Source organism: Macaca thibetana, chromosome X (assembly GCF_024542745.1).
Source record: "Macaca thibetana thibetana isolate TM-01 chromosome X, ASM2454274v1, whole genome shotgun sequence".
NCBI classification, from domain to species: Eukaryota; Metazoa; Chordata; class Mammalia; order Primates; family Cercopithecidae; genus Macaca; species Macaca thibetana.
The window spans coordinates 150335404-150358502 of NC_065598.1; the positions used below are offsets into that span (position 1 = coordinate 150335404).

Sequence of the window (23099 nt, forward strand, 5' to 3'; positions counted from 1 at the left end):
GGAGCTTGAGCGAGCCATAGAGACCTTGAATTGTAACCTGGCCTTCAGATTCCTCATCAGAAGGGTGGGACCAGGAATAAGAGCGTTACACTTGGCACAAGTCCAAACTGCATGACTGCACAAACACTGTAACTGCTCTGTATTCAGACACATTTGAAAGGATTTTTCCAGCATAAATTTCTAAATGTGCTGCTTGTTTTGTAATTCAATCTAGGGCAGCAGCAGCAGTGCTATCATTATTTACATTTCTACCTTTTGGTCTTGGATCCAAGATATTTGCAGCAGTATGAATTGGCTCATAAGAAAATTCTTCTCTTTTCTTTAAAAAGTTTCATGTTACTTTCTTTTATACCTGTAAGCAAGTAATTATTAATAATCTTTTACATTGATTTGTTTCTGAGACATTTGGTCAGAAATAATTTGCAGAAATAAATTGATTCAGATACTGTAGCTAATTTAACATTAATTTTTTCCTATTTATTTGATTTTTAGAAATTATTCCAGTAGAGGAGAACCTCATTAGCAACATATTAGCTTTCTAATATTGTTAATACAATTTTTTCATTTTAATGAACAAAAGGCAATAAAAAGACCTTGTAAACAATTAGAAAATCATCTTGCCCTCAATTAAATTTTCTATTCTCCAAGATTTGAATCTTCAACAGTAACCTAAATAGCTGTTAACCCTCTATTTATGAATGTAAAGGGGAGAAAACATTTTGTTTATGTCAAGTCTTAAGATTGTTTCAATAGTGACCAGTTCCTTTTCACTCTTTCCTTTATCTTGGTTGTGTTTGAGTCGTTAAGTTGTAAGTTCTCGGACATTAATAACTGCACATTCTGGAAGGACTTTCTTTAAATCTTTTATTGTCTCCTCTTGGCTCCAAACTGTGGATCTGGGACCACGTACAACTCCAAGTAAACTTTTAGCCTTCAAATGACCTCAGTATTACATCCTTCCTGAAGTATTGCAGAATTTTTCTCTAAATTAAAGGAGAATCACAGGACGTCACACTTAGTGACTCCTGATTCAAAGTTAATTTTCCTTCCTTTGATGCCTAAATCTACTTCAGCACCTAATTATATAATTCTGCTTTGGAAGGGACCCTAGAGCTTAATCTAATTTTCAACTAACTGCAGGATTCATTATTAGAGAACCAATGATAGTTTGTAAATCAGTCTTTGAGCATTTACCTAATAAAACTATTCCATCAGTAGTTAGAAACGTATTTCTTAAAATGAGCTAAGACCCACCTCCTTAAAACTTCCTTTGAGCAAAGGTTCATGGCCCCACATAAGAAGAGATTTTCCTATTTTCATTTAAAGTATCATCTTATTAAATTATCTCTAAATGGATCAAATATAGCATATTTTAACAGGAAGTATTCCTAGTGGTTCTATCTCCATTAATACATACTCCAAAATATTGCCCACTCTTTTAAGCTACCAGCCCTGATGCAGTATCCCAAATATCAGTGCCAAAACCAGAAGTGCATTCTCCTATTACATTAGTAATAATTTTACAGTATGGTGGCAGGAAATGCACTTTCAGTTCACTGGCTATAGCTATTAAACTATGCGGAAATGACTGCCTGGAAGGCAGCCAGGTCCCTTGGCTTTAAGGCCAGCTCTGAGGAAGACAAAGGTAATACAAGAAGGGAAACTATGCCACCTGACCAAAAGCATTATTGAGACACTCTAAAGCAGTGCTTCTCAACTCTTTGTGGTGAAGGAACTTTTTTTTTTTTTTAATTTCCAATCGGCCATGGACTTTTGTAAAATAGAAAATTATGCACTTGGATAAACCAGCAATGTGAAATGCTCTAAAAATTTCTAAATACTTACCATTTGTATACTTGATCAGTATAACTATATACTTTCATGATTTATATACTTATTATACTTATCTCATAAGGGACTGGTAACAGTTTTGGAACTGGTATGTGGAATACATGCTGGATAGCACTGCTCCAGAAAGGGAGAAAGGATGAGAATTACATTTGCCATCCTATTCTTTTAGAATGGTTCAAGTGACATGCTAGAAAGGAACTATTCCTGCTGCTGGTAAGTACCAGAGATGTGTGTATGTTAAATATAAGATTGGTGGCCATGCTTAACAAGATAGTAAACACTTGGCTATAAAGATAGTATCAATGAAAACAATTGCCATTTATAAACCATGTTTAAAGTAGTTTAATGATGAAATCTTGGTTAATCATATGAATATGGGGAAAAGTATGTTTGCCCAGAAGTAGGTTGTATCAAAAAGCATTTTCTCACAGTTACGTAATTACCAAGAATAGAGTTTAGGGAGTGACACTGCCAAGCAGGCAAAAGAGAAGACTTCCAAAAGAGAAATTTTGCCAGTAGAAACCTGGAATAACCCCAAGGTCAGAGGTAGTAAGGAGAGAAAGGGAGTTGACAATAGGATGATACGTGGTATATTTCATTAAAGAAATGAGGAATAGTTACATGAATTCTTCCTCTATCAGTGATGTTTGCTCCAGGATGAAGACTTCTAAAGGAATAATTGTGACACTGAAGGCTATCATATTGGGAATCAGGGCCAAAGAACAGGGCAATACCTCATGGAATGTCTGACTACTACATGGAATCAGAAGACAAGCTAACCATCCACCATGAAGGGGAAATACTGGCTTTTCTCTCTTCCCATGTACAATAAACCAGAGATATGGCAATCAGATTCTGCATTAATTGTCAAGGGAACAAGGATTTTTCACATGTACAGAAAATATGAATTCCAGCTAAAAACACTTTTTAATCCAGGTCTTCATATGTAAATATAAACAGGCAACTGAGAATCATCAAATTGAGTGAAAACCAAAAACATTAGAGCCACCAGACTCAACCAACACAATAACTAATGTTTAAAGAAACAGTATGTGGAGAAAACAGAAGTGAACCACAAATGTGGATAAATAGGATTTAGAGAAAAATTTTTCACACTCAGTCACACAATGCCCAATACATCATTAAATACCTTGGATCCATAAAATAAAAATAAGCTTTTACAAAAAAGAAAGTAATCAGAGTTCCTAGCTATAAGCAATATAATCCACTTGGGCTTGTCTAAAACTAAACAAATATCTAATGAGTGGTAACTATGTGTTGGTTATTCTTTTAGGCACTGGGAATACAGCAGTGAGTAAAATAGACATTCCCTGTCCTTAAAGAGCTTATATTCCAGTCAGAGGCTAGAGATTATAAGGAAATAAACATATAATTCAGGTAGTAATGGCAAGCAGAGTAAGGGAGACAGCAAGCGACGGGGTGTGTGTAAGTGTGTCTGTGTATGCATGTATGTATTATAGATAGAGTGGTAAGAGAAGGCCTCTCTGATAAAGTAACATTTGAACTAGGAATCAAAGGAAGTGATGAGGTGAATCAAGAGCAAGAGAAAAAATATTCTGAGCAAAAGGAACACAAAATAAAAAAGATTTGAGGTGGAAGTATCTGGGAGTTTTGACTAATAGCAAGGACACCAGTTTGGCTTCAGTGGGCTATGTGAGAAAGAGTGATAGAAATTTAGGTGAGGGCAATAAGAATAGGCCAAATTATATAGGACCTTGTAGACTATTGTGTTTTGGCTTTCACTATGAGATGTATGAAAAGCCATTGTAGATTTTATGAGGAAAAGACTGTGATAATTTACTTACACTTTAACAGTATAACTCTAGTAGCTATATAGATAATAGGCTAGAGGTGGCAAGGGTAAAAGCAGGGACATCAGTTAGCAGGCTATTACAATGATATAGGAATGTGATGATTGTGGCTTGGATCAGGGTATTAGCAGTGGGGATGGGAATATATGGTCAGACTCTGGATATATTTTTTAAAATATGGACAGTATTTCCTGATGGATTGAATTTGGAATATAAGAGAAGGACAGAATGACTCCAAGATTTTTTCCTGGGGAACTAGAATAACTAAGGTACTATTTATTATAATGGAGAAAATTATAGGAGAATCAGTTAATTTTTGTTGGAGAATGAAGAGCTATAGTTTTGGACATGTTAACTAGGAGATGTATATTAAACATTCAATTGGAGATTTTGAATACCCAGTGGGATACATTTTTCTGGAGTTCAGGGGAGGCATCGAGTCTATAGATATTAATTTGAGAGTTCTCTTTATATAGAAGGCATTTAAAGTCATGAGACTGCATGAGGTCAGCTAAGGAATGAATGTAGATAAAGAAGAGAAGAGGACCAAGGATTGAGTCTTACATTACTTCAGTATTTTACAGTTGGGAATTAAAATATCACCAGAATACATATACACCATAGAATACTACACAGTCATAAAAAAGAGTGAAATCATGTCCTTTGCAGCAACATGGATGCAGCTAGAGGCCATTATCCCAAGTGAACTAATGCAGGAACAGAAAACAAAATACTATATGTTCTCACTTATAAGTGGAAGCTAAACATTGGGTACACACAAACATAAAGATGGCAACGATAGGCACTACAGACTACAGCGCAGGGAAGGGAGGAGTGCAAGGGTTGAAAAACTAACTATTGGGTACTATGCTCATTACCTGGGTGACGGGATCAGTTGTACCCCAAACCTCAGCATCACACAATATACTCATGTAACAAACCTGCACATATACCCTCTGAACCTAAAAGTTGAAATCATTTTAAAAAAAGAATTTACAAATATCACCAGAGGAAATTGAGATGAAATAAATAGTGAGATAGGAGAAGTATGAAGAGGCTACCTGAAAGCCAAGTAAAGAAAGTGCTTCAAGAAGGAGAGAATAATCAACCATGTAAATGATACCAATAGGTTAAGTAAGATGTAGACTGGTAATTAACCTTTGAATTTAGCAATATGGAGATCAATGGTAATATCAACAAGGGTAGCTTGTAAAACAATGTCATCAGTTAAGAGTGAGAATGGAGTACTTGATATGGGAGGTTTAAGGAGAGAGTAGATGGTATAAAATAGACAGCTAGTGGGTTATAAAAATGTCACAGCATTGCCAAGCTCTAAAAGCTCACTTGAGGTTAATGGTCATGAATGAAGGAGCATAATATTAAATGTTAAATTAAATATTAAATTAATAAATAATATTAAATATTAAATGAATAACAAACCAGTTAACATGGAAACAGAAAAGGTGGAAAGTGTGAGGGCGAACATAAGTCATATTCCTACATTGTAGTTTCAACACAGAAGTTTGAGTTTTGACTTCTACACTTAAGAGGTAAATACTATAATGTAAGAATTTTTTCCAAATATAGAAAGGCTATACATGATATGTTGGTCAGACATAAATATGACAAATGTTTACTATATCGATTTTTTAAATTAAAAATACAATTGCCAGGACTGGCGCAGTGGCTCACGCCTGTAATCCCAGCACTTTGGGAGGCCGAGACGGGCGGATCACGAGGTCAGGAGATGGAGACCATCCTGGCTAACACGGTGAAACCCCGTCTCTACTAAAAATACAAAAAATGAGCCGGGCGTGGTGGCGGCGCCTGTGGTCCCAGCTCCTCGGGAGGCTGAGGCAGGAGAATGGCGGGAACCCGGGGGGCGGAGCTTGCAGGGAGCTGAGATGGCGCCACTGCACTCCAGCCTGGGCGACAGAGCCAGACTCCGTCTCGAAATAATAATAATATAATAATAATAGTAAGAATGACATATGCCTAGACAGATTCTTGTAAAAATTTTAAACTCTAAAGTCAAAGTGAATATCCTCTTCCAAGCACCTTGGTGTAGCACATAAGCTACATATCCCTATGGGGTAGCTCTACTGGATCGCTAACTCACCTGTTCACCAAAATTAACTGAAATGGATCAAAGAGCTATCAAAAAATATGAAATCATCAAAAGATAAGAACTACTACTAAAAAAAAAAAAAAAAAAAAAAAAAAAAAAAAAAAAAAAAAAAAGCATGAGAATTAGCCGGGCGAGGTGGTAGGCACCTGTAATCCCAGCTATTCGGGAGGCTGAGGCAGGAGAATCGCTTGAACCTGGGAGGCGGAGCTTGCAGTGAGCCGAGATCACGCCACTGCGCTCCAGACTGGGCGACGGAAAAAAAAAAGCACGAGGAGATAAGGCACAAAACCTAGATGCTATAATTCCATATGGAAAAGATGATCTATGAGTTTGACTGCATAACAATTTAAAACATTTGCAAAGCATGGAGTATTATAAGTTAATTAAAAAGACCAATGGCAAAGTGATAAGAAAGTAATGTTTATGCTAGAGGTTTAATGCCTTGATGTTTATATATTACTATTGATATTTAAATGTACCTATTGAGTTCTTACAGATCCATAATAAGAAAAATTCAATAGAAAAAATGGACAAAGAACAAGAAAATAGTTCTCAAAATGAAACATATAAATAGCCAATATTTATATTTAAAAGTATTGAATCTCACTCAAATTTTTTAAAACTCAAGATATCAGTTTTTACTTCTCAGATAGAAAAAGGTTGAGAAATTTGATAATATACTTGGTTGCCAAGAGTGTGAGAAAATGAGCATTCTCCTAAACTCCTGGAGTAAATTGGCGTAAGCTTTTTGGAAAGCAATTTGGCAATATTGATCAAAATTTCAAAACATGTATTTGTCCCAGCATTTTTACTTTAGAAATTTGTGCTATAGATACATTAGCACAAATATCCAAAATACATGTAAAACATATTTATTGCAGCATTTTTGTGATACCAAAAGTCTGAAAACAATCTAAATGTTTATTAGTTAGAAACTGGTACTTCTGGAAAAGAGAAGAGTCAAATATAACAGGAGTCTGTTTGCATGAGGACTAAACAGTCTCCCAACTGTATTCTTTAAAAAACAGTTTTATGGAAATGTAATTCACATGCAATAAGTCACCCATGTAATGTGCACAATTTAATAGTTTTTAGTATATTATCAACATTGTGCAACTATCACCACTATCTAATACCATAATATTTTCATCAACCCAAAAAGAAACCTGTACCAATTAGAAGTCACTCGCAATTTCTCCTTTCCCTCAGCCCCTGAAACCACAAATTGACTTTTCCTTATGGATTTGCATTTTCTGGATATTTCACATAAATTGAATATTATAATATGTGACCTTTTGTGTCTGGCTTCTTTCATTTATTGTGATGTTTTCAAGGTTCATTCATATTGTAGGATGTATCAGTGATTCATTCTTTTTGAATCTAGAAAATATTCCATTGTATGGATAGGTCACGTTTTGTTTAGCCAGTCCTGCTGAACAATCTTTCAACAATTATTCTTAATAATCCTATTGAACATTCATATACATGTTTTTGTATAGACACATGTTTTCAACTTTTTTGGTTATGTATCTAGGGATGGAATTACTAGATCATATGATAACTTCATGTTTAACATTTCAAGAAAATTCCAAACTGTCTTCCAAAGTGGCTGCACTACTCACAAAGTGCTGGGAGATTTACAATCTCACCAGCAATGTATGAGGCTTCCAGTTTCTTCACATCCTCACTACCACGTGTGATTGTCTGTTGTTTTGATTTTGGCCATTCTAGTGGGTGTTAGGTTGTATCTAATTTTGTTTCTGCTTTGCATTCACCTAATGACTGATGTTATTGAGCATGTTTTCATGCACATATTGGCCATTTGTGTGTCTTTGAAGAGATGTCTATTCAAATCCTTTGCCCATTTTTCGATTTGGTTCTTTGTTTTTGTTGTTGAGTTGAAGATCTTTATCTATTGTGGATACAAATTCCTTATCAGATATATGACTGGCAAACACTTTCTCCTATTCTGTGGGCTGCATTTTCACATTATTGATTATATTTTTGGCAGGAAAAAAAGGTTTTGATTTTGAAGAAACGTAATTTATCTATTTCTTCTTTTGTCACTTGTGCTTTTCTTGTTGCATCTAGGAATACTTTGCCTAATCGAAGGTCACAAATATTTACTCCTATGTTTTATTCTAAGAGTTTTGTAGTTTTGGCTCATGCATTTATGTCTATGATTTTGAGTTAATTTTTTGTACAGCATATGATTTGAAGTAGGAGTCCGACTTCAATATTTTGCATGTGGCTATTCAGTTGTTCCAGCACCATTTGTTGAAAAGACTATTCTTTTTCTTAATTGCATTTTCAGGTTGTTCATGGCTAGTATATAGATATACAACTACTTTTGTATATTGAACTTGTGTGTGTGTATCTGTGTGTGTGTATTTTAAATAGATAATTTGCTCTGGAAGTTTGTTACAAATAGATATATACATAATTGCAAAAATAATTTTGTGTGCATACACACACACGCGTGCACGTGCACGTGCGCGCGCGCGTGCGCACACACACACACACACACACCCTGCAGGCTGTTGGGTAACAGCAGTGGAAAAAATTAGTCATTTGTTGAGTAGTAATCCATTGTATCAATATAACCACTCTACCATTTGCCCCTATAACAGTGCAGAATTTGCAATATATCTACAAAAAATGTAAAAATTGTTTGAGTCCTGGTGAACTCACATAGTCTAAATGGAGAGCAATGAGATTACTAGTGCCTAAATCTCAGAATTCTAATTCAAAACTTGCAGTAAAAAGTGAAAGTGAACACATCCCAGTTTAATCTTTTACCCCAATGTCTTTAAATTTCTTCACATTTTACTTTATTAAAACCAAAGTTAATCTTCTTTATCAGCTCAGAGCTATTTTAGATGCTTCCCAATCTTCAATCTTCCTTCCCCTGTAACTACTCCCTCTTTATTTAGAAGGCATACAATAGACATTAACCCTAATGTAGAGAAGTAGTGTGGCATGGGAGTTGAGGGTATGGGCTCTGGAGTTAAACTGCTTGGGTTCAAATCTCATTTACGCTATATATTTGCTGTTTTGCCTAAAACATACCTTTACCTCTCTTGGCCTCAGCTGCCCCATTCTAAAATGTGAGTTATTTTAGCACCTTCCTTAGAGGATTTTTGTGAGAATATGTATATAAAATTCCTGAAACAATACACTGTAAATGCTCAATAAATGCAAGGACATCATTAATATTACATGTCAACCTGTTGGCATATAAGGAGATCTGTCTCCAGCCTGGGAAGATTTTAAAATAAGCAAACAAAACATCTTATTTTTAGCCTTTGGGCATCTGCATTTTCTTAACTTGTTGGAGAGAGTGTTCCTAAGGGATTCCCTTTTTAAAAGTTGGGGGCATGAAGAGGAAAGTGCCAGAGGGAGATAGTGAAAGACTCCAAGAAAGCAGAGAAGACGAATGGAAAAGAGAAGAACGTCAGAAGGAGGAGAAACCAAAGAGGCCAGGGAGAGGAAAGTAGGTGCCTGGGGAGAGAGAGTATAACAGGAATAAAGTTCATGAAGGTAGGATGGTTGGGGGAGACCTTGTAATACAGAGCTAAGAGCTGTATTGAAGTTTAACAGAAAAGAAACTCTTGTTTGAAAGGAAGAGATTGGCTATATTTAGTACCGGGTAGGATGTCAGTTCTGAAAATAAACTGCTCCCAGAACTGAAAGCAATCCTCTGCACTGTTGTCACCTGCAGCATGCTGGCCTTCCTTATAGAGGAGAGTGGAACATGGTCATATCAGCTACCTCAGAGTTTCTGACATTCACAAGGACTTGCCCCACTTTATCTCCTTGTCCCATTCCTAAGTTTTAAAACTTCTTATTAATGAGAAAATAAGTTATACAACTGAGAAAATTGAAGTATATGTTGGTGTGTATGTGGAGCAGGGAAGTATCCTGCTAACTTAATACCAGAATCTAAATACCATGTAGCCAGATGCTTGATGCAATATTCACCACATCCATGGTACACATCTGGCATACCACTGTAGACATAGGGACCTAGTCAGAAGTATGACAGGCCATATATAAAGATATATTTGAAGCATCTGATAAGTGTCATAGAGGTAAGTTCTCTGTGGAGATGTCATGCTTGTGTGACTTAGGGAACTCACATAGGGCATGCAGACAGGCACAGGTTAGGATACATTAGGAAAAGACAGAGAATTCATGATTTGAGCCATCAAAAACAGAATGCATGTGGAGGAGGATGGAAATGAGGAGAAAGTTTTCCTTTTCCAATAGGAATAAATATACTTGTATTCATAAGTACAATGCCATCTACTGCTCCTTTACAAGACAAAGAGACTTACAGGTACATTTAGATATACACACACACAAATACAAACAACATATATTGTGTTGGGAAAATATAGATGATGCCTTTCACTGAATGAGAAAAAAAAACTAGAAAATGGGTATTTTGATGGAACAAAATATAACCAGAATTTTAACTTCTAACTTTAATTCATCACTTCCACTATTACCATTCTCTCATCTAGACAGTTGCAATAGCTCCCTAATTGTTTTCCTGCTTCCAACATAAACCCCTCTTCTGAATATATATTCTACAGGGCAGCCAGAGAGATCTTTTTAAAATCGTAAGTCATATTCATCATTCCTCTGCACAAAACCCTACAATATCTTCTCAGCCCACCCTGAGTAAAATGAAAAATATTAACATGGTCTGCAAGACTCCACGTGATATAGCGCTCTGCTACCTCTCTGGTTTCATTTGCTACCAATCTTCCCTCACCCTTTCCACTCTAGGCATAGGCATGCTGATCTCTTTGCTTCTCCTAGAACACATCAAGCGCATTCTGACCTCAGGGATTTGCATTTACTGTTTCCTCTCTATGGGAAAAGCCTTCCCCATATAGCTGGATGGCTTGCTCCCTCACTGTGACACTCACCTCAATGTCACTTAGTGAGAGAGACTTTTCATAACCATCGTATATAAAATAATGAGTACAGCTGCTTGATAGGTAGTTGGATATGTGGGTCTAGAGTTCAACTAGAGGTCTGAGCTAGAGTATGTAGCTTGATAAAGTTCCTATGTAATTCTGATGTGCAGCCCTGCCTGAGAATCACACTCTAAAAAGAAGCACGCACCTCCACCAAATTTAGTAGTAATCTCCAATTGCCAAATCTAGTAGATACTTTATATATCTCATATGACCACTCTCTTGGAATTAATAGTTAATCATTCTTAACTTCAAATATTCTACTTCCTTGGCTTCCAGGTACCACACACATGATTCTCCTGCCAGCTTTCTTCCTGTTCCTTCTCAGTATATTTTATGGGCTTTTTTCCTGCCAACTCCTTAAATATAGGTGCTCTCCAAAGTTTCAACCTCTACCTTTCTATCACTGTAACATTTTACACACTCTCTCTGGCTAGGGTCATCCATTCACATGGCTTAAATATGTACCCTACTGATGTCCATATTTCTATTCCTGATCCAGATCCTCTTCTAAGCTCAGAACCCATGTATAATATTACCTATATTACCATCTAGACATTACGTGGGCACCTGAAACCCAATGTACCCAAAGCTTTCTTATATTTCCTCCATATCTCAGTTAATGGAACTACTAACACCCCACATAAGTCATTAGATCTTGTTTATTCTGCCTTCTACCAATCATCAACTTTTCTTCATCCACACAGTCCCTACAATGATTCAGTCCACAGTCATCTCTGACTTGATTTATTGACAGATTCTATTGCAGTTTATATGTTATATAACTGTATTTCTCTTCAGTATTAGGCCATTTTGGCTAGCCCATCATTATTTAACCCCTCTGCTCTTCTGTCCTTTTGTTTTAGCAGACTGTGAGTAATAAGAGGATAAAACTATTCATTTATACATTCAACCAATATGTATTGATAACCTACTACATGGCATACCGTGTCATATTCATTTCCGTATCTCACATATCAAGTATATTGCCTTACCTTAAGTATGTACTGCATATATGTTTGTTTTATATTCAAACTTACTGTGTCACAGATAAGGAAAATAGAGATGAAGAATGACTTGCCAAAGCCACACAGCAGGTAGGTCCAGTTTTCTCCACACAGAAGCACTTTGTCCCTCCCTCACACACTTCCATTATTGGTAATATTGCTCCTAAACTATTTGTCAGCTTCTGTGACAAGAAAATAGTTATTTCCACCCCCATAGGCTTTTCAGTTAAGAATCTATGTTCCCTTGGCATTGCTTACAATTCTGGTGTCACCACTGCTGAATCAGGATGTCCACAGATCAGCTTTTTATCTGGCACTTCTAAAGAGCTCCTGCTGACTTCAATAGAATATGGATAGAGCTGGCCTCCTATAGGAACTTTCAGGCTCTCGAATGGATTTGGGATGTGTCCTGGGAGAAAGAGAATGAGGAAAGACTTTCAGAATTTGTGTGGAAGCCTGTGTTTTATAAAACAAAACAAGAGAAAATGAGTTATAAGAGAGAATTGATTGGATTAATGGATGAAGTTCCTGATAATGATTACTTTTAACACTATATTGGACTGTCACATAAAGTTGGTTCTTTATGTCTATTTCCACTTGCTACAATTTAGTAAAATCCTAAATAAGTTCAGTACATTCTAGGAATATAAATAAATCATGCAATGTGTAACCTTCTAGGAAAATGTCTGCTTCTAGTTTGCTCAAGCAGAGTGTAGGGGACCCTCTTAGAATGGTTTAGAAATATGTCATTTTGACATCTTTATATCTTTGTGCATGCCATTTCTCTGCTGTCAATGGACCTTATTAATTCTTTTTTTTCTTTTTTTGAGTCTTACTCTGTCACCCAGGTTGGAGCGCAGTGGCACAATCTCACTGCAGTCTCCGCCTGCCGAGTAGCTGGGATTACAGGCGCCCACCACCACGCCCGGCTAATTTGTGTATTTTTAGTAGAGACTGGGTTTTGCCATGTTGGCCAGGCTGCTGAAACTCCTGACCTCAAGTGATCCACCCGCCTCAACCTCCCAAAATGCTGGGATTACAGGCATGAACCACCACACCTGGCCAAATTTATATTTAAATATCACTTTTTCTTGTAAGCATTTTATAACCTCCTCAATACTGGATTAGGTATATTTCCTCTCTGCTCCTTTCCAAAACACTTGTCACCTTTTATTACATTTGTCTATTGGCTAGCTTTCCTACTAAATTATGAGATTTGACATTTTACCCCACCACCAAAACCATTTTCAATAAGTCACCAATAGCCCTTTGGGGCTAAATTCATTGAATACTTTAAATTACTTATCCTAATTTCTCTTCACCATTAGCCCATTTTGACTACCCCATCTTTATTGAAACTCTCTCTACTCTTCTGTGACAATGTGCTATCCTGATTCCTTTCTAACATCTGCTTACTCCTTCTCTTGTTTCTTCACTGATTCCTCTTAATTTCAACTTTCATTTTAGATTCAAGGGGTACTTGTGCAAGTTTGTTACATTGGCATATTGCGTGATGCTGAGGTTTGGGGTATGATTGATCCTGTCACCTAGGTAGTGAGCGTAGTGCCCAATAGGTAGTTTTTCAACCCTTGTCCTCCTATCTGTCTCCTCTCTTTTGGAGTCCCTAGTGTCTATTGTTCCCATCTTTCTGTCCACCAAATGTTTATTCCCACTTATAAGTGAGAACATGAGGTATATGGTTCTGTGTTACTGATTTAATTTGCTCAGGATAATGGCTTCCAGCTGCATCCATGTTGCTGCCCAAAAAAAACAAAACAAAAAAAAAACAACAAAAAAACAGATTTTGTTCTTTTTCATGGCTGCATAGTATTCCATGGTGTATATGTGCCTTATTTTATTTATCCAGTCTACCACTAATGGGCACCTAGGTTGATTCCATGTCTTTGCTATTGTGAATAGTACTCTGATGAACAGGCACATGCATGTGTCTTTTTGGTAGAACAATTTATTTCCCTTTGGTTATATACTCAATAGTGGGATTGCTGGGTTGAATGGTAGTTCTATTTTAAGCTTTTTGAGAAATCTCCAGAGTGCTTTCTACAGTGGTTGAACTAATTTACATTCTCAATAACAGTGCATAAGTGTTCCCTTTTCTCTGTAGTCTTGCCAGCACCTGTTTTTTTTTTTTTTTTTTTTTTTTTGACTTTTTAATAGTAGCCATTCTGACTGGTGTGAGATGGTATCTCATTGTGGTTTTGATTTACATTCTTCTGATGATTAGTGATATGGAGCATTTTTTCATATGTTTGTTGGCTATATGATTCTTCTTTATCCTTTTGTTCTCTAACTGTTCCATATGGTAACACAGTCCTTTTCATTCTCCCTTTCCTCTACCTCAGCAATTTCATCCATTTTCAAAACTCCAATGATCTCTTTCATGTTAACAAGCCTTAAAGTTCCTCAAGTTCCTCTCCTGTCTTATCACTCAAACTCTAGTACCATATCTCTAACTTTGTACCAAATATTCCTACTTGAAAATGTCTCATCTTTACCTCAAATTCAACACTTCTGACGAATAACTCAAAGATCTCATTATATTCCCTATTTATGGTATAGTGAAAGGAATACTAGACCAAGTGTCAGGAGACTTGGATTCTACTCCTGGCTCTGCCACTAACTTGGTATTTCCTGGTTTTTCTCAACAAGTGTTTATCTTATGAAAATCACAGTAAACAGTACCTTGAAGGGGTCATATACAAATCTTCAAGTAACTAATTATAGTTGGAAAGATAAGACATATACATAAGTTACTACAGTACAAATTAGAAAGTGATAAATACCATAAGAGAAGTATAACTACATTGTCATGAGAGTTCAGAGGTATTTCTGGATGATGAGACAATGAATTATATTGTAGAGAAAATAGTATTTGATGTAGTCTTTGGACTATTTGGAGGCAGAAACAATAATACCTGATTCATTTATGAGTGGAGGCTAACAGAGAGAAAGGTTAAATAGATGCTAAAGTTTCAAACTTGTGTAACTAAAGCATTTGTGATGTCATCTCAAATAAAAGAGAAATCAGGATAAGCAGGTAGCTTGTGGTTTTGAATACAATTTTATAATTGAGGTTGGTCTCACACCAGTCAGAATGGCTATTATTAAGAAGTCAAAAATCAACAGATGTTAGCAAGGCTGCAGATAAAGGAGTATACTTATATACTGTCAGTGGAAATATAAATATTAATTAGTTCAACCACTGTAGAAAGCAGTTTGGAGGTTTCTGAAAAAAAACTTAAAACAGAACCACCATTCAACCCAGCAATCCTATTATTGGGTATATATCCAAAGGAAAATAAATTCTACCAGAAAGACACATGCACTCATATGTTCTTTGTAGCACTATTCACAATGGCAAAGACATGGAATCAATCAACCTGGGTGCCCATCAGCAGTGGATTGGATAAAGAAAATATGGTACACCATGGACTACTATGCAACCACAAAAAAAAAAAAAGAACAAAATCATGTTCTTTGCTGTAACATGGATGCAGCTGGAGGCCATTTTCCTAAGTGAAATAATACAGGAACAACAAAAAAACCCCTCATGTTCTCACTTATAAGTGGGATCTTAACATTGGGTACTCATGGACACAAAGATTGCAACAGCAGACAATGGGAACTGCTAGAGGAGGGAGGGAGGGAAAGGATAAAGGGTTGAAAAACTAACTATTGGATAGCCTGCTTACTACCTGGGTGACAGGATTAATCATACCCCAACCAAAGTTCTTTACAACCTTAATATCATATATATATATATATAATATATATATAATATATATATATAATATATATAATATCATATTCCTTTAAACTGACTCTCCCTTCCAACTTCTGAGTATGGCAATGGTATCATTGCCATTACCATATTCAACTGAAAACATCTCATCCTTACTTCCCATTCTCACTGTCAATTCCCTAACCAGGCCCTTATCATTTTCTGTTTAGATTACTCCAAAATACCCCAATTTGGCTGATCTGACGCTAGTATCTCCCCACTTCTATATATCATGCCCAGTGTATCTTTCTTAAATGTGGCTTATTTTCATACTTTATTCCTTTGTTCTAAAATGTATTTCTAATTCCCAGAGCAGTAAGTCTAAATTGCCTGTCATTCGAGTTATTCTCCAACATTATATATTCCAATCCTCTCTTCAATATACCTCTTACATAAGACAGTCTGAATGTTTCACTCTTCGCAGAATCCATGCACATTGCTACCACTCCAGCTTTCCACATGTACCCTTCATGTGAATTATATATGGTTATTCATTTTCTGCCCAGATCTCAATTCCTCTTTGAATCCTTACCTATCTAATTTATTGCAACATTTGTAACTCCTTCATCACTTTCACCCATGCCCTAGTCTCTTTTTCAGTATGCTCTGTTAGATATACTCTCCCTTCTTTCAATATGTTTTTGAGTTAACTCTCGTATCAGAAATGATCTGAACAACCAGTTACTACAAAGCGTGGAAAGATGTATTTTATTCATTACAAAATCATGACTCAGAGATTTCTAAAACAGACTTAGTAAAGAAGATATTTCCAAGGCAGGGTGACTTTTCTGGTGTCCTTCAAGGTTACTTATTTATTTATTGAAAATCAATGGCTTTCAGAAATAGATATGTTGATCTGTGCTGAGACAACATATCCAAATTCAACTGGAATTGAATTAATGTCAGCAAGGTGCCTTAAAAAGAGAAAGAAGGCATTGGATTGGGAAACAGGAGACTTGTGTTCACTTCTAGGCCCAACACTGTCACTAGCTGCATGATCTTGGACAACTCAGTGAATCTGTCAAAATATGTTTTCTGAAGAGTATACCATTAACTAAGGAGCTAAGAAAACAAATTTTCTGAAGTGCACTGTACAAGAATGTAACAAGTTTGTAAAAGAAGTTGTCAGGCAATACATAGTGAGCTTTGTAATGTCTCACCATCAAATTTCTGTATATAATTGTACTATAGTGATAGCCTATCAAAAATCATGGAACTTCAATTTGTCTTTTAGAAACAAAACAGCTTAAAGAACAAATAAAGATATTCATGTAGATTTCCAAAAACTGGTTATCCATTCATTCAATAAGTATTAATTTAGTGATCAGTATGCTAGGCTTTGGGGATGTGCAGTGAAGACAAATATAATAAATATTATATCTGCCCTCAAAGAGATCACTGTCTAAATTGGGAGACAGACAATTATAATAAAGGGTGATAAGTTCTGCAATGGTGGTAAGCACAAAGGGGGCCTCTGGAGCACAAAGAAGAGGACAAATCTGTTCTAAACTAGTCTTTTGAACAGACAGTTGATTAGGCAAGGCTTTTCCTGCAATAAGTGACTGCTAGGCCTATAAAATATCCAGGAATATTATCTTAGTCTTACTGGGCTACTGTAACAAAACACCTTTGACAAGATAACTTATAAACAACAGAAATGTATTTCTTACAGTTGTAAAGGCTGGGAAGTCCAAGATTAAGGTGTTAGCAATGTCTGGGGGAGTCGTACTTCCTCATAGACAGTGCCTTCTCGCTGTGTCCTCACGTGATGGAAATGGCAAGGCAGGTGTTTGGGGCCTCTTTTATAAGAGAACTAATCCCATTCATGAGGGCTCCATGTACATTATTTAATCACCTCCCAAAGGCCCCACCTCCTAATATTATCATATTGGTGGAGAGGTTTCAACATAGGAATTTTGGAGAGACACAAATATTCAGACCATAGCATTTACCAAATAATTTTAAAAAGTTAGAACAAAAATCCCTGAAGGGATTTGCAGATGTTTTGATACTGTGGTATAGTGGTTAAAAGTACAAGCTCTGGAGTGTCAGCCTGAGTTAAAATCCTAGATCTGCAAATTGCAAATTAACTTGGACAAGTTACTTGAGGTCTTTGGACCTTGGTTTCTCATTTTAAAAATCAGTACAATTCATAAATGTACCTCACAGGTTTGTTGTGAGAATTAAATAGGTTAAAACATGTAAAATTCATAGAACAGCACCTGGCAAAGAGTAAACATGTCACCCTGCACACTTGAATGTCAATTCCAGGAGTGCAGGAAATCTAACTGTTGAATTACTAGCCTTTAGTAAGTGGCCCATACCAGGCATGGCTGAATGAATGAATGATCATCAATTTAACTTTTTTTTTTGTCATGGGTATAATCCTAAGAGGTAAGAAGGTTGAATAATCCCAATTGTTTTCATTGTTGCCTTAATATAGGCCCACAGAGTAAAGGAGGGAAAGGAATTAGGCAACCCAGCTATTCTACTTTAAAGTTAGACTTTAAAAAATAAAAGGGCTTCAAATTGAAATCATCTGTTGCCTCTCCTATGGGTTACATTAGAGCAAGAACAATTTCTTAACATTCATAGCTACTATTCATGGGGTGCTTGCTATATGCCAGAGAGGTGAATTGAATTGCCTAAAGTGAGGTAGCTCCCAGGTTGAGGAGCAAAAATTTGAACCCTGATCTGTTTGGCCTGAATCTAGTTAGTACAGTGCTTGACACATAGTTAATGTGCAATAAATATTTGTTGAATAAGTGGGTGAATAAATATATCAGCAAGTATATTTTCTTCTGTAGATGAACCTACAGTTTAGCTTTAAGGGTTTTCATGATCTTGATAAGCTCAAGCCAACGTTAAGAGTAAGGAAAAGGTATGAGCCACAAAAGAGAATTTACGTAGGAAAATCTCTTGACTAGAAATTCCAAATGGAAAAAGAGAGCTGGATTTGTTTAGAAGTTACACACACACACATACACAGGCATGCACGCACGCACACACACATATACATATATACATCATCACAACTGTTTGGAGCACCTTAAACACATACATACACACAGGAGCATGCAGACCCACACCACAACTGTACTTTTTTTAATCTCATGCTTTCTTTTGTCTTCTTAACACATCTGAGAGAGGGTAAATGACAGAGTGTCAGAGTTAGAAAGGACGTTAGCAATTACCTAATCAGATCCTCTCATGTTAATGTAAAAATTGACACTCTAGAGGGGAAGTAAATTGCTAAGGTCACACAAGGAGTCAGAATAAGATTAAGAATCTCAGTTTCCTGACTCACAGTTTGTTTTACTCTGAACTGTCACCATTTACCATCTCAATTTTATAGATGAGGTAACCAAAGCATCCTAAGAATGTTGATGGCCAAGCTCCTGCCACTTGTCCGTTGAAATAGGACTTGAAATCAGATCTCCTTTATTTTAAATATAAAGCTTGCTGTCATCCAAGTGCTTCTGTCTGGATGCCCAGAAGAAAGATCCTTTCCTATTGAATTAAACAGTGGACTGAGGGTAATTTACAGAAAGCTTTGTCCTTGGCTTTAAGAGAAAATGTCCAAGGCTGCTTTATTTTCAGTCCCAGGGAGGCTCCATGAAGGCAGGAATGCTGTCTGTCTTCCTAATTGAATTCACAACACCTAGCACAAAGGAAGGCAGTTAATAAATATTTGTTGTTGAATGCATGCCATGCTAAAGGGAAAGTAGGTTGGGTAATGGTTTCCCAGTGGCAATGGATGGACAATCATTAGAGCTGGAAAAAGTGGGAACAGATGAGGAAAAGAGGTGGGAGGAACTCTTAAACAAAGGAGAAGCTCTTTCTCTTCATCTTATTGAAGCTGCAATCACTGCGCACAGGCTGAGTAGATTGGTAGAAATGTGATTGGCAAACATATTTAAATGAGACCTCCTTAAAATTGTTACTCTCCACCCCACCCCCACGTTCCTTTACATTTTGTTTCAGTCATTACCCAGGGACCGGATACAGAGATTCCTATGGGGAGTTTTAATGGGTCGATTCAATTTCATCTGGATGACGCCACTTAGCCAAGCATTAAGAGCTACAGCTCCGGGAAAGCAAACGACACCGGGGCGGGGGCGAGGGGAAGAGAAAGAAATTATAACAAGGAGCAATAAATCCCTTCTTTCCCATCCTCTGCTATAACCCATTCACAAGACCTCCAGAAATCATCTACATTCACAAAACAGCCAGCTAGCTAAGCTGAACACACTGCAACCTCACTCCCTGCCCCCACTGCAGATTATATACCAACACACCCTGAGCCATATAAATAATCACACACTGGCGGTATCTATTGCTCCGTTGAGATACCCTGTGTCTACAACTGCAGTTTCTGCTGCTTCGGTTCATCTGTCAGATTGGAGGAGAGGGAGGCCGAGGTGGAGGCGGAGGCGAAGGCAAAAGAGAAGGAGGGGGAGGAGGTAAAGGAGGAAGAAGGGGAGGAGGGAAAGGGGAGGGCAAGAGGAGGGGAAGGAAAATACTGGAGGAGGAGGGGGAAAAGAAACAGGAGGAGGAGGAGAAGGGGGAGGAGAAAGAGGCGGAGGAGGAGGAGAAAGAAGAGGCGGAGGAGGAGGAGAAAGAGGAGGAGGAGGAGAAAGAGGAGGAGGTGAACAACTTACCCTGCTGAGCTTTCTTTGGGGAATACGTGCATCAAGATTTAGATCTGCCTGTAAAATCTATACAAAGCATATGCCACTACAGGTTTGACTCTCCCCTCCCCCGTTTTTTTGTTTTTGTTTTGTTTTGTTTCGTTTTATTTTCTGTTTTCTCTGCTGTGTCAAAGAACAAGACAGAACTATCTCTGTTTCTGGCTCCACTGTCTGCCAGTGAAGGAGTTTTCATTCAGACTTTCGGAAGAGAGGTGGAGAAACCTAAAGACTGAGGAGAAGAGATCCTTTCAGCCAGATGGGGCATTAGTTCTTCTGCTTTTCTCAGCATGGATAAGCCCTTTCCTCAAGGTAAGCCATAGAAATTAGCTCTTTAAAAACCCAGAATTCTTTCTATGCAATGCACAGATTGCCATTCATTCCAGCCATCCTGTGCTGTCTCTGTGTGTGCGTGTGTGTACGCGCGCTTGCGCGCGCGCGCGCAAGCGCATGGATAAAATAAAATGAAAACCCTTTAAATGATATTTAAATAAACCAGCTCTTGCAGAAAACTATCCATATTAGAAATGTGTAAATCAAAATAGAACTTCAAAATAATATTTTTGTAGGCGAATGTCAATTTAATTTCTAGCCTGTTAACCTTTAAATGCATTTTGGTACTTGCCTAAACCCTTCAAAACGCAGCCTAACCACCCAAGCTGAGGACAGAGAAAGAGCCCGTGCTAAGGCCAGTCTGGCTGCCCAGCGGGCATCCTGTCAGCATGGGGCTAGCCTGCTATTGGCTCACAAGTCTGGGCTGTGCATCGTTCAGATTTCATCACATCACCTTGCCCTGGGTAGACATGGCGCAAGCTGACACGGCATAACCCCCCACTTACATTGAGTCAGAGCAGTGATTTAGAAATCTCTGGATCCGTGCCTGGGTACGTGTGCACACGTCGCTGTGTGGCATATGGAAATGTTGTCAAAAGTGAGAACCTGTGAGCACGTCTACTTAGCCAATAGGCATTTGATACGACCTAGGGCAATGGTTTACTGCACACTCACTTCCATGAAGCTAACTAATTATAATTATCATTCACCTCTGCATGCTGCAAACCAAGTTGGATGAACAGAAAACAGACCTTGAACTCTTAAGCAGAAACTCTATTTTGAAATGGAAACTATTGTTGCTTTTCTGGGAATATTAAAACCTCACTGTATCATGAAGTGTTATCACATGAATTTGGATATACCAGGTGTTAAATCATGTTTCCAAAAAGTCGACTGCATTCATAAATACAAGTAAGGCACAGGCTAGCATTTTATCCACAATGAAATATTGGTCTTGCTCTCCTTGCCTGTAAACAAACATGTACAAATACATTACTATAACATTCTATATATTTGTCTCTTTGTGTTCTGTTTTTAGGTCTCTCTAGCTGTGAAACAGTCTAGATAGTGATCTGAGTGACTTAGATTTGAAGATATTTTTTAAGAGTTGAGGAGTTGAGTAGTGAGGAAGTAAAGAACCAAAAGGAAAGAAGACTAATTCTTCCTTAAAGACTATTGAAACAGAGAAATGCAACCAACACACCCAACTTAAAATTTAGAGCATCTGGACAAGAAAGGCCTTTAAAAACCCTCCTTTTATTTTGCAGATGAAGAAACAGGACCAGAACGGAGATCATTTGCCTACAGCCACACAGCAAAGTAGAGCTAGCATTAGGACTAGAACTTAAATTTCTTGTGTCATGTAAAAGGATTTGAGTTTTTTTAAAAAATTCCTACTTCTTAAATGAACAACCAGCTTCTTCTTAGACTTTTCCTCAGGATTAGAAGTATGTGAATTCATTTGGTATTACAACTTTTCCCTGTATCATTCATCACTAAAAGACCTATATCTTTTAAAATTCAAGGTCTTAAAACTGCAAGACTCCCTGGTTTGAAATAAACTGCTATGAGTCTTAATGAAACCATTAAAGTAATGAATAGGACTAGGGTAGCAAAGTGACAAGTTAAGAGTTAAATGTGGTGAGAACCTGGCAGCTCCAACAAGATGTATGCGGTAGGAGGGAGGCCCAGTCAGTGGCAGAGAGGTTAGTAATGTAAACTATATACAACTTGGTATTTGTAAGGGGGGAGTGCTTTGATAGAGATGCAAATGCTTTTGCACAGAGAGGGATTTTTAGAGAGCAGACTTTGGTACAGTAGAACTAAGAAAACATATAAAGCCAAAGCAGAAATTCTCCCTATGTTTGCTTTCAGTTATTCTGAGAAGGAGTGTATATAACAGCAGAGCATAGAAAAAAGCAACACACCTAAGAGCCGTTACACAGTAAGGTACAAAACAGCATTGAACCCACGGGAGTGGGAGAAAACAAGAGCCAGGATCTCCTCTTCCCCACTCTTCTTTGAAATCAACATTGAGTCATACTGTATCAGAAAGGATTTACCATAGAAATCAGAACTGTCTTAAGGTGTTAGCGTAGAAGGGCTTTCGATAGGAAAGTTTTCAACTTTATTCTCAACATGGCAGATTTTAGGTTCCAGGGAGAAAATACATTTTCTTTCATTAACAAACATTAGCATTTCTTGAATGGGCTTAGCTTTCTAGTCCCTAAATTGGCATAAGAAAAGAAAATTTTTTTAGGTTGAACATGGCAAATTCAGGGCTACAGAAAAACTGTTTAGAAAGCTATGAGCACCTGGCCAGAGAGACTGTGATGGGAGTGGGTTTACAATGCATCATTCATTACTGCAGAGGCACTACGTGACAAAAATCACTAGATCCCATCAATGTGCAGCCAAGACCTGTAATCACCTTTGCTCTTATTTAATAATATGTGATGTGTACATTCTCTCT

General features: G+C 37.3%; 1 protein-coding gene across 3 annotated transcripts in view; it reads left to right on the plus strand.

The window, feature by feature from the left end:
• Nucleotides 1-23099, plus strand: part of SPRY3 (sprouty RTK signaling antagonist 3) — a 166035-nt gene that overhangs the window by 131178 nt on the left and 11758 nt on the right. Inside the window, exons 1-2 of one of the 3 annotated variants that reach the window (XM_050775489.1) lie at nt 20237-20605; nt 21895-22332. The gene's annotated coding sequence lies outside the window, so the exon portion shown is untranslated. Of the gene's footprint in view, nt 1-20204; nt 20606-21894; nt 22333-23099 lie in introns of those variants that run through there. The other 2 variants (XM_050775488.1, XM_050775490.1) reach the window with 2 other exon arrangements.